Genomic DNA, 9,236 nt, shown 5'->3' on the forward strand with positions numbered 1-9,236 from the left:
TCATTATAGAAGAAGAGACCCATTGGGCAATTTCACTTACTCAGAGCCAAAGGCAGGCAAATCCCTTCTTCTTTGAAGGCTTATTTTTAGGCCCTGCTTCGATCTTTAGTTACCTGTTAAAAAAAAAAAAAAAAAAAAAAACCCAAAGTAAGGCAAAAATGTCAAGGAACACATCCTCAACCATTCCATAACCGGGCAGTTATTTCAGTTACAAAGTAGCATCCTGAAGGTTTGTAAGTAACAACCGTGTTGGATGGCAAACAACCATTGCTGGTGAATTTAAGGCTGAAGCCTATGTCGACAGCACACACAAGAGATTATTCACACAAATTTTCTCAACATGGATCAAAAAGGATCATGACTACAACAGTGCCAAGTGCTGTGATTTGAATGGGTCCTCCCCAAATTCACATGTTGTAATCTGGCTGCTATTGTGATGGTATTAAGAGGGTGGAAACTTAATCCAGCTATGGTATTAAGACGTGGAGTCTTTGCAGAAGTAATTAGAATTAGACAAGGTCTTCAGGGTGGGGCCTTCACAACTGAATACTGTGGGCTTCAAAAAAGGAGAAAGATAGATCAGGGGCCAGTCCATGGCCTGGGAGCTAGGTAAACCGGATGCCACACAGCCAAGTAGGTGGCTCAAGTCTTGGACCATCAGCTTAAAAATACACCAGGCATGTGTACGTGTGTGTCCAAAATCCCGAAAGGAACGGGAAATGGAGAAGGGGCTGCAGCACTCCCTACGGGGGGTGGCGTGGAGGTGAGTGGGGGTGGTGGAGTGGGGTGGGTGCTTCCTCTTTCTTGCCCTCTTTCTCACAAGTGTAGGTGCACTCTGGCAAAATTTTAAGAAAAGAGAAAGAGAAAAGAGAGACCAGAGCGGACACAGTCTTCCCCTCCCATTCTGCAATGCCCTACACCAATTTGGGTCTCTGCCGAGTCCCCATCAGCAAGAAGATCCTCACCAGATGTGACCTCGGGCTTGAACCTCCAGATTGTGAGCTGAATAAACCTCCTTTATCAATTCTCTAGTCTGCGACATTTCAGTTACAGCAACAGGAAGGTGAACTAAAACCCCAGAGCATTTCACCTGAAATATCTCCATCTCTAACAATAGACACAATTTCCTCTACCATTCCAAAGCGCGCCAAGTAAAAACAGAAGCTAGTTCCAGAGCCAATGCAACGCTGCAAATTTCTACCAACAACAACTAAGCCTTGAGCCCTTGTGAAAGATGGAAACGCTGCGGCACTTGGGCAGGGACCAACATGAACAATGAACTAGTAAACAAAAGCACGAGCTATTAAAAACTATTAAAAAAAATTAAAAAGAGGAAAGCCAAACTACACAGCGAAGAGACAGTGCCTCCGGAGCGGGGAGTTACCTTTACACGAGGGGCCTGGGCAGAGTTTGCTGAGGTGAGGAATGATGAACGGGGACAGGAGAGGCCAGCATGCAGACACAAGGCGTGCAGCTGTCCTGGGGTGGGAATGTACTTGGTGCCTGAGGAAGGCCAGTGGGCTGGACGGAAGAGGTGAACGGTGACTGGTCCAGCCCACGGAGGACTCTGCAGCCCATGGGAGGGAAGGAGTTAGAGCCTACGCATGCCCATTCTGTCACCCCCTCATCACATTTTTTTTTTCTTTTTTGGGGGAGGTTTTCGCTACAGGGCGTGTGAGCTCACCAGAGAAAGAGACAGAAAGCGAGAAATCACCCCCCGGGGGGATGGCCACACTGCAACCCCTTCTCCTCCATTCTCCTCTTGGGATCGTGGGCAGGCACGCACATGCGCCCAGTGTGAGTTTAACCCACCAGGTCCGGGACGCGAACCACGGTCGACTACATGGGAGTCCAGCGACATAGCCATTAAGCCTCACATGGGTGTTAACTTGGGAACACCCCTCGGTCTCCAAATGGAGGGTTAACTAAGCAGCTCCCCGAGTCTGGAGCAGGAGGGAGAGGTCCTGGTTCCGGGCCAGCTGCCTATCACCCTATGAGCTCTGCGAGGGGGCGTGTGTGGGGTGTCTTAACGCCATGCAGGGAACTGTCCTGGGTGCTGCAGTGTGCTGAGCTGTGCCCCCCGGGTTTTCCCGACTGAAGACAAGAGACCCTTTTTAGAGAAATCACCACTGTAATAACCACCCGCCCTAGACAAATGTCCCCCACTGAGAATCACTCGTGAAGACACTGAGAGGTGAGCAGGAAACTCTGAGCGAAGGAGGAGTGAACACGGCCGCAGGAGGAGTGCCACAGAGGTAGAAGAACACCCCCAACACTGTGGTGGCCCTGCACTTCTGATGACAGCTGTCTCTCCAACAGGACAGCACACAGACCACTGGCACATCCCCACGTGAAGAGCTCGTACCCGGGGCCAGAATGGAAACCGCTTTGAGAGACACTCCAGTGACAGCTAGGCTCGGAATCCCTCCATCGGCGGCTCACAGTGAGGGAGGACAGCAGACAGGCCTGCTCAGACCCACGTGGGCACTCCCTCCGCGCGTGGCTCTCTGTGGGCAGGGCTCGTGCTCCACACAACCCCACTCACAGCAGCAGGTCAATGTGCTGGTCGTCTGTGCATTTTCATCGAAGAGAATCATGGTGTAGTCTCTGTGCCACCTCTTCCAAGCAAAGGAAATCAAGAGGGACTTCATGGAGGAGGTGGGACTCACTGGCCCATGAAGGCAGGTGAGAAGGAACAGAAACACCCAAGTTTGAGTGGTGCTAGAGCCAAGAGTGGGGGCAAGCCAGGGACAATGATGTTCTTGGGGTACTCAGGAAAGAGAATGCAGACAGCTGAAGAGGGGCAGGAGAGGGTCTGGGGAGAGAGGAGAGGGAACAGAGCACAAGACGCATGTCTGAACGGTAGGGAAGGAGGGAAGGGGGAAGGAGGGAAGGGGGAGGGGAGAAAGGTGGATACCACTGTGCTGCCCCGTCCACCTGGGTGAGGAGGAAGGAACCCAGAGAAGGACCCCCATGGATGGCATTTCCAGTAGGACCAAATCCTGGTCAGCTCCACAGCTCCACCCAAGTGGGAGCCAGGGGCGACCTAGCTGGGTCACCTACTGGATCAGAGGGGGGTACGGAGAGCTTAGGACATTTTTTTTCCGTTTAAAGAATTATTTCATTTCAGGGCCCTGGACTCCCTGGCCAACCGCAATTCAACTCCCAGACCTGGCAACTTGCTTTCTCACTTTCTCTCTCTCTCTCGCTCTGTCTCTCTCTCTCTGGTCAAATTAAAATAAGTGAATAAATAAAGCTAATAAAGTATTTTTTAAAAAGATTTAAGGGACCAGCAGTTAGCGTAAAGGCTATGTCGCTGAACTCCCATGTAGCTGACCGCGGTTTGAATCCTGGACCCGGTGGCTTACACTCACGCTGGGCACATGTGCGTGCCTGCCCAAGGTCCTGAGAGGAGAAGGGGGGCCAGCAGGTGGTGTGGTGGTTAAGGTGCTGGACACTTAAACATGGCTGACCATGGTTTGAGTCCTGGACCTGGCGGCTTGCTTTCTCGCTTTCTCTCTCACTCTCTCTTTGGTCAAATTAAAATAAATGAATGAATAAATAAAATGAAATAATTAAAAAAGAAAAAACAATGGAGGAGAAGGGATTGCAGTGTGGCCATCCCCCCGGGGGGTGATTTCTTGATTTCTGTCTCTCTGGCGAGTGCACATGCCCTATAGCAAAAACATCTCCAAAAAAAAAAGGATTTAATTAATTTATCAATTATATTTTTTCAATTTTGCCACAGGACACATGTGTGTACACGTTTACGTGCAAAAGACAGAGAAAGTGAGAAAGCAAGCTGCTAGGTCCAGTACTCAAGCCCCGGTCACCACGTGCGAGTCCAGTGACTCAATCACCACGCCACCTGTGAACATCCTCGCATGCTCCCACGAATGGCCGTTGGGATTTCACTGCCCATGCCATCGGCTTCCTGTAGGACGACACTGAGCGTGTGAGTTACACATTTTCAAAAAGGGCAGGAGTAAACAGGGAGAGAAAACAGATCCCGTTTTGCTCCTAATTAATGATAAGACACTCTCTCGACTGAGGTTCCTCAACTGTGAAATACAGGTACTCCATTATGTATGCAGCTTCACCCACTCGAGAACATCTAAGGGGCCGTTTTCCCACTGACTCCCTCCGTACCCTCGAGGAGAAAACGCTCACCAACTTAACTAAGCTTACAGAAGAATTGCTTCACGAGAGGAAGGAGCGGAGAAGGGCAGGAGGGGCATGGGAGTTTATTCCCTGCAGCCCGCTGAGCACTGGAATGCGTCCAAAGGGGACAAAATTTTTCCACAGTTGCCATAATGATTAACATTTCGACTCCAAAAAAATTCAAGTCGTACCATCATGAAAACAACATGAAAAATCTGAAATATGTTTTCAGAAACCACGAAGCATGAAGGAGAAGCTGCTGTTTCCTCCCCATTTGATTCCTTTTCTTTTTTTAGCGAGCCCTGAACTAACCCGGCTGCAAGCCAGAGGCTCAGATAGGTGCTGGCCCCAGCAGAGCGGGGGTGCAGGGGTGGGGGCCGGGAATTTCGAGGCACTCCACTGACTACAGGGAGGCAAGTCTCCCGCGATGAGGCCGCTCTGCCTCGCATTACCAACGCCGAACGCCATGGTGATGTACTGAGTGATTCCTTCGCTAACGACTGGTTTTCCAAGAGAGCTGGCTGTGCCCCAGGGAGGACTTTGGGCATTATCTGGAGACATTTTTAGTTTTCAGGCCTGAAGGAGGCACGTTCACGGCATCGGGCAGAGGCCTAGGCTGAGTACAGAAGGAACATGCTGCACGGCATAGGATAGGCCCCTTCACACGGAGATCGGTTGGACCCAGATGTCAATACTGCCAAGGGTGCTTACAACTGCGCTAAAATTTCTGTAATTTTAGAGGACATAGCCCATACACTTTCATTTTCAAGTCATTTTTATTCTTTTCTTTATTTGAGAAGCTTTTGCTATAGGGTGCATGCACTTGCCAGAAAGAGAGAGACAGAAAGCGAAAAATCGCCCCCCAGGGGGGATGGCCACGCTGCCATCCCTTCTCCTCCATTCTCCTCTCAGGATCTTGGGCACGCACGCACACGGGCCAGGCGTGAGTTTAAGCCACCGGGTCCGGGATTCGATCCACAGTCAACTACGTGGAAGTCCAGCGACATAGCCATTATGCCAACTGCTGGTCCCAAACCATTCTTATTCTTTTCCAAATATAAATTGAAATACAGGCGAGGCCTAGAGTACTTTTCAAAAAATTACACACCTTTTAAGCACCACCTACCCTAATTTCAAATTCCAAAGCAACCACTTTCAAATCTTAGAACTGTTGTTGGTACTGTTGATATCAGCTGGTATCAACAGCCGTATTTCTAAACAATCTGCTTATAATAGTCCCTCAAGAAATCAATTTTTAATGTGACTTACGTATAGTTAATGACTTTCAGATTTCTAAATTCCTATGACCAATCCTGTATTTAACCATCACACACATTTTCCTACGTTTTATATCATTTTTAAAATTAAAAATAAATCTATGTACTTTGACAGCAGAATGTGTACTGCTAAGGCAGTAGCAGAATATGATTGTGATCCCTTTCTTCTACAACTTTTATGTTTTCCTGGACTTATTAATTGCTTCTGTTTTTATTTACTTAGTTTCCTTTGAACTCTAAGACCTTCCAACAATCTTTCCATTCAATATTTCACATAAGCAAAATTCTCACATAGGGAGCAGGGGATGGCAGAATGGTTATGTTGCTGGATTCCCACGAAGTCAACCAGAGTTAGAGGCCTGGACCCAGTAGCTTAAAACTCATACTGGGTGCATGTGCATGCATGCCCAAAATCCCAAGAGGAGAGCGGAGGAGAAGGGATTGCGGCGTGGCCATCCTGCTTGGAGGGTGACTTCTCGCTTTCTGTCTCTGTCTCTCTCTCTCTCTGGTGAGCGCACACACCCTAGAGCGAAAATCTTCCTCTAAAAACAAACAAACAAAACTCTCAGATAATATGTCCATTTCATGTTTTTCTGCCTTCCAGGACACAGACCAGACATTCCTCCTGGAATTTCTTATCTCCTGCTCTATTCTGTACTGGTCTATGTTTAGGGCTACTGCAGAGCTGCTGCCCTGAACCCCCACCGAAGCCTTAAGAATTTCTTCTGTTTCCAGGATCCCATACCTCTCCCTTTCTTGGTTTACTCCCTCACTTCTGTGAGTTATCTTCTCTGGCTTTTTGAGAAGCGCTGTGTAAAAGCTAAGTTTTACTGATCGCCTGAATGTACGGAAACACCTTTACCCTGTCTTTAATCATTAATTTAGTAGGAAAATAAACCTTAAAATTCTAAGTAAAAATTATTTTTAAGGAATTCTATAATTTGTTTTCTAACTTCTAGTGTTGCTATTAATAAATCCGATGTTGGGGCTGCAGGTGGCAAAGTGGATAAGGGCGCTGGCCTCCCACGTGGCTGACCACAGTTCGAATCCCAGACTGGGCGGCTTGCTTTCTCCATTTCCCTCTCTCTTTCACTCTGTCCCTCTCTGGTCAAAATGAAAAAGAAAAAAAGAAAAAGAAATCTGACGGCATTCTGATTCCAGATCATTCCTGCATGACGTTTCCCCCCTTCCTTAATGTTATGATGTGTCATGATGGTGAGCTTTGCTGTCCTGTATTTTTTTTAGTGTAGGTAATTATTATTCATTGTCCTAATCACTTGGTAAGAAATTCTCTTTAATATTCAACCCCCCCCACTTCTCTGAAACGCCTTTAAGATGCAAAATGTCTGAATAACCATGGCCCCCTCTACCTGACAAGCTTTCTGCAGTATGTCCTCAGTCATCAGTAATCAGTACCCACATGGAGGTGGTGACCACTTGAAATGTAGGCAGTATAAATGGCAAACTGCATTTCAATATGATTTCATTTTAGTTGAGGGTAACCAGTCACGTGTGGATAGTGGTTACCATGTCAGCCGAAAGAAAGAAAAAAAAAAAAAAAAACCACAGGATCTTGTAGCACTAATAAAAAAAGTGATGATGTACTAAAGTTCAGAAGAAAAAGTTGAATAGAATGTCTAAATCCTGCTGTCACTACTTCCAACGCGAGATTTTTAGGATTTAATTCCTTACGACCTCCTTCCTCAAAGGAACTCAAGGAATTTTTAGAATGGTTACTCCACAAGTAGACACATTCTTTCGTGTATAAGGGTGGATTTTATTACCCACAACTGATAAACAGAGAAAGGGGGATTCCAAGTGGCCCTCCCTTCCTCTGAGGGGAGCCACGGATACCTGTCACAAGACACAAGAACATTTACGGTAATAGAAGCAAAAATTAAAACAAACAATGGGGCAGGCAGGTGGCACTGTGCTTAAGGAGCTGGACTCCCGCATGGCTGGCCACGGTGCTAGTCCTAGACCTGGCGGCTTCCTTTCTCTCCCTCTCTCTGTCTCTGTGTCTCCCTCTGGTGAACACGCATGCCCTGTGGCAAATTAAAAGACAATGATGATCCTCTCGGGATCTTGGGCACGCACGCACACGCGCCCGGCGTGAGTTTTAACCCACCGGGTCCGGGACTCGAACCGTGGTCAACTATGTGGGAGTCCAGCGATATAGCCATTACGCTAACTGCTGGTTCCCCAATGGAATAATTCTTTAAAAATCCTAGAGAAGAGAACTGATGGCAACTCCTTTGTAGGTGATACTGACCGCTACACTATTTTCCGGCGTGTGCATTGGAAGAGATGCTTCTTCTGTATACTGAATACTCTAGAAAAGGGAGCGAAACTAGACAGGCATCCGTGCCAGGGCATCTGCCATGCATGCACTCACTCATTCCTTCCACAAGTGTCACAAATATAACAAACTGTTGTCAAGGCACTCTATTAACCATGACCTAGACAGGAAACAGAAAAAACCCAACTGCAAAAGTTAGTTACATAGGGACCAGCAAGTAGCATGATGATTATCTCACTGGACTCCTATGTAGCTGACCACAGTTTAAGTACCGGACCCGGCAGCTTAAAGTTCATGCCAGGCATGCATGCATGCATGCGTACGCAAGATCCCGAGAGGGGGATGGGACAGAAGGGACTATGGCATGCCCATTACCCCTGAGGGGTGATTTTTCTCTCGGTCTCTGTCTCTTTCCAGTGAGTGCACACACCCTACAGGAATCATCCATGTCTTCATAAACAAAGGTTACAGCTCTGTAAAGTCACGGTGCACATGAGCTGTGATCCTACTGCCCATCTCGATGACCAGACACCGTTTTTCATTAGAGCTTACGGTGCATGGAACACAGCAGGCATGTGGCAGGTGTATGTTTAAAACAAATATTAGCAGGATCAAAACCCAAAGGAAGTCACTTTTTTTAATCAACTTTGCAGAAAAACAAACATGAGAGCACTAGATGGAGAAATAAGTATTCAAGGAAAAAAAAAATCCCTTTTTTATTTAAAGATCAATAGAGAAATACACTTCCAAGTCTACTTTCCAGATAAGTCATTTAATATCCGCTAGTTCCTACAAAATATGAAATTTCATTACACCTGTAGGTAGGTTGTACAAGTTCCGTGTAAAGACGGTAAGCTATTCAAACAAGGAGAAAAAGAAGACACTACACAAGACACGTCTATAAACTTGATTTTCTCTTAATGTCTCGTAAGGCGTCATAACAAACATTTTATACATGCAGAAATGGCAAAAAATCAACTCTTTCTAAATGAAAAACCAACCTGCAGGAAATTTTAATAAGCTCTCAGTTGCACGGCATTTGTCTCTAAGTATTTATTGTTATTATTTAAATTACAACCATAGATTACATTTTATTTAGTGGCAGAAATGAAATCTTTAGTGAAAGGAAAAGAAATCGCAACATTTAAAAACAATGCACGAAAGCGCAAGAATAATTTAACTCTTGCTCAGCAAACTGTCCGTCAACAGCAATGTCAATCTATCCCAGAGTCACAACCCCCAACTTTAGCAAAATAATCTTCATGTGACACTGATCAGTCCTTTGTTTGCAAGTGACATCAGACATCGTGACATAGGAAAGAATCCTCAGCGATCTCATGTCGCATAGCGCTGTCTCCACATCCTGCAAGGAGCGTTCAGTATAATTCTAAGTGTAACTGTCAAGCACTGCATTTGTTCACCGAAATTATCATGCAAGAACACCGTGTGCTCCTGGTGTTCGCATTCCAGTTTCAACCACCTGCGAAATAGAACTCTTT

At 46.5% G+C, this 9,236-nt stretch overlaps 1 protein-coding gene across 1 annotated transcript in view; it reads right to left on the minus strand.

The window, feature by feature from the left end:
* TBL1X (transducin beta like 1 X-linked) overlaps positions 1 to 9,236 on the minus strand; it is a 272,758-nt gene that overhangs the window by 155,418 nt on the left and 108,104 nt on the right. Inside the window, 1 exon segment of the mRNA XM_014587573.2 lies at positions 41 to 113. The gene's annotated coding sequence lies outside the window, so the exon portion shown is untranslated.

This window comes from Tupaia chinensis, unplaced genomic scaffold (genome assembly GCF_000334495.1).
Source record: "Tupaia chinensis unplaced genomic scaffold, TupChi_1.0 Scaffold000222_1, whole genome shotgun sequence".
In the NCBI taxonomy this organism is placed as follows: Eukaryota; Metazoa; Chordata; class Mammalia; order Scandentia; family Tupaiidae; genus Tupaia; species Tupaia belangeri.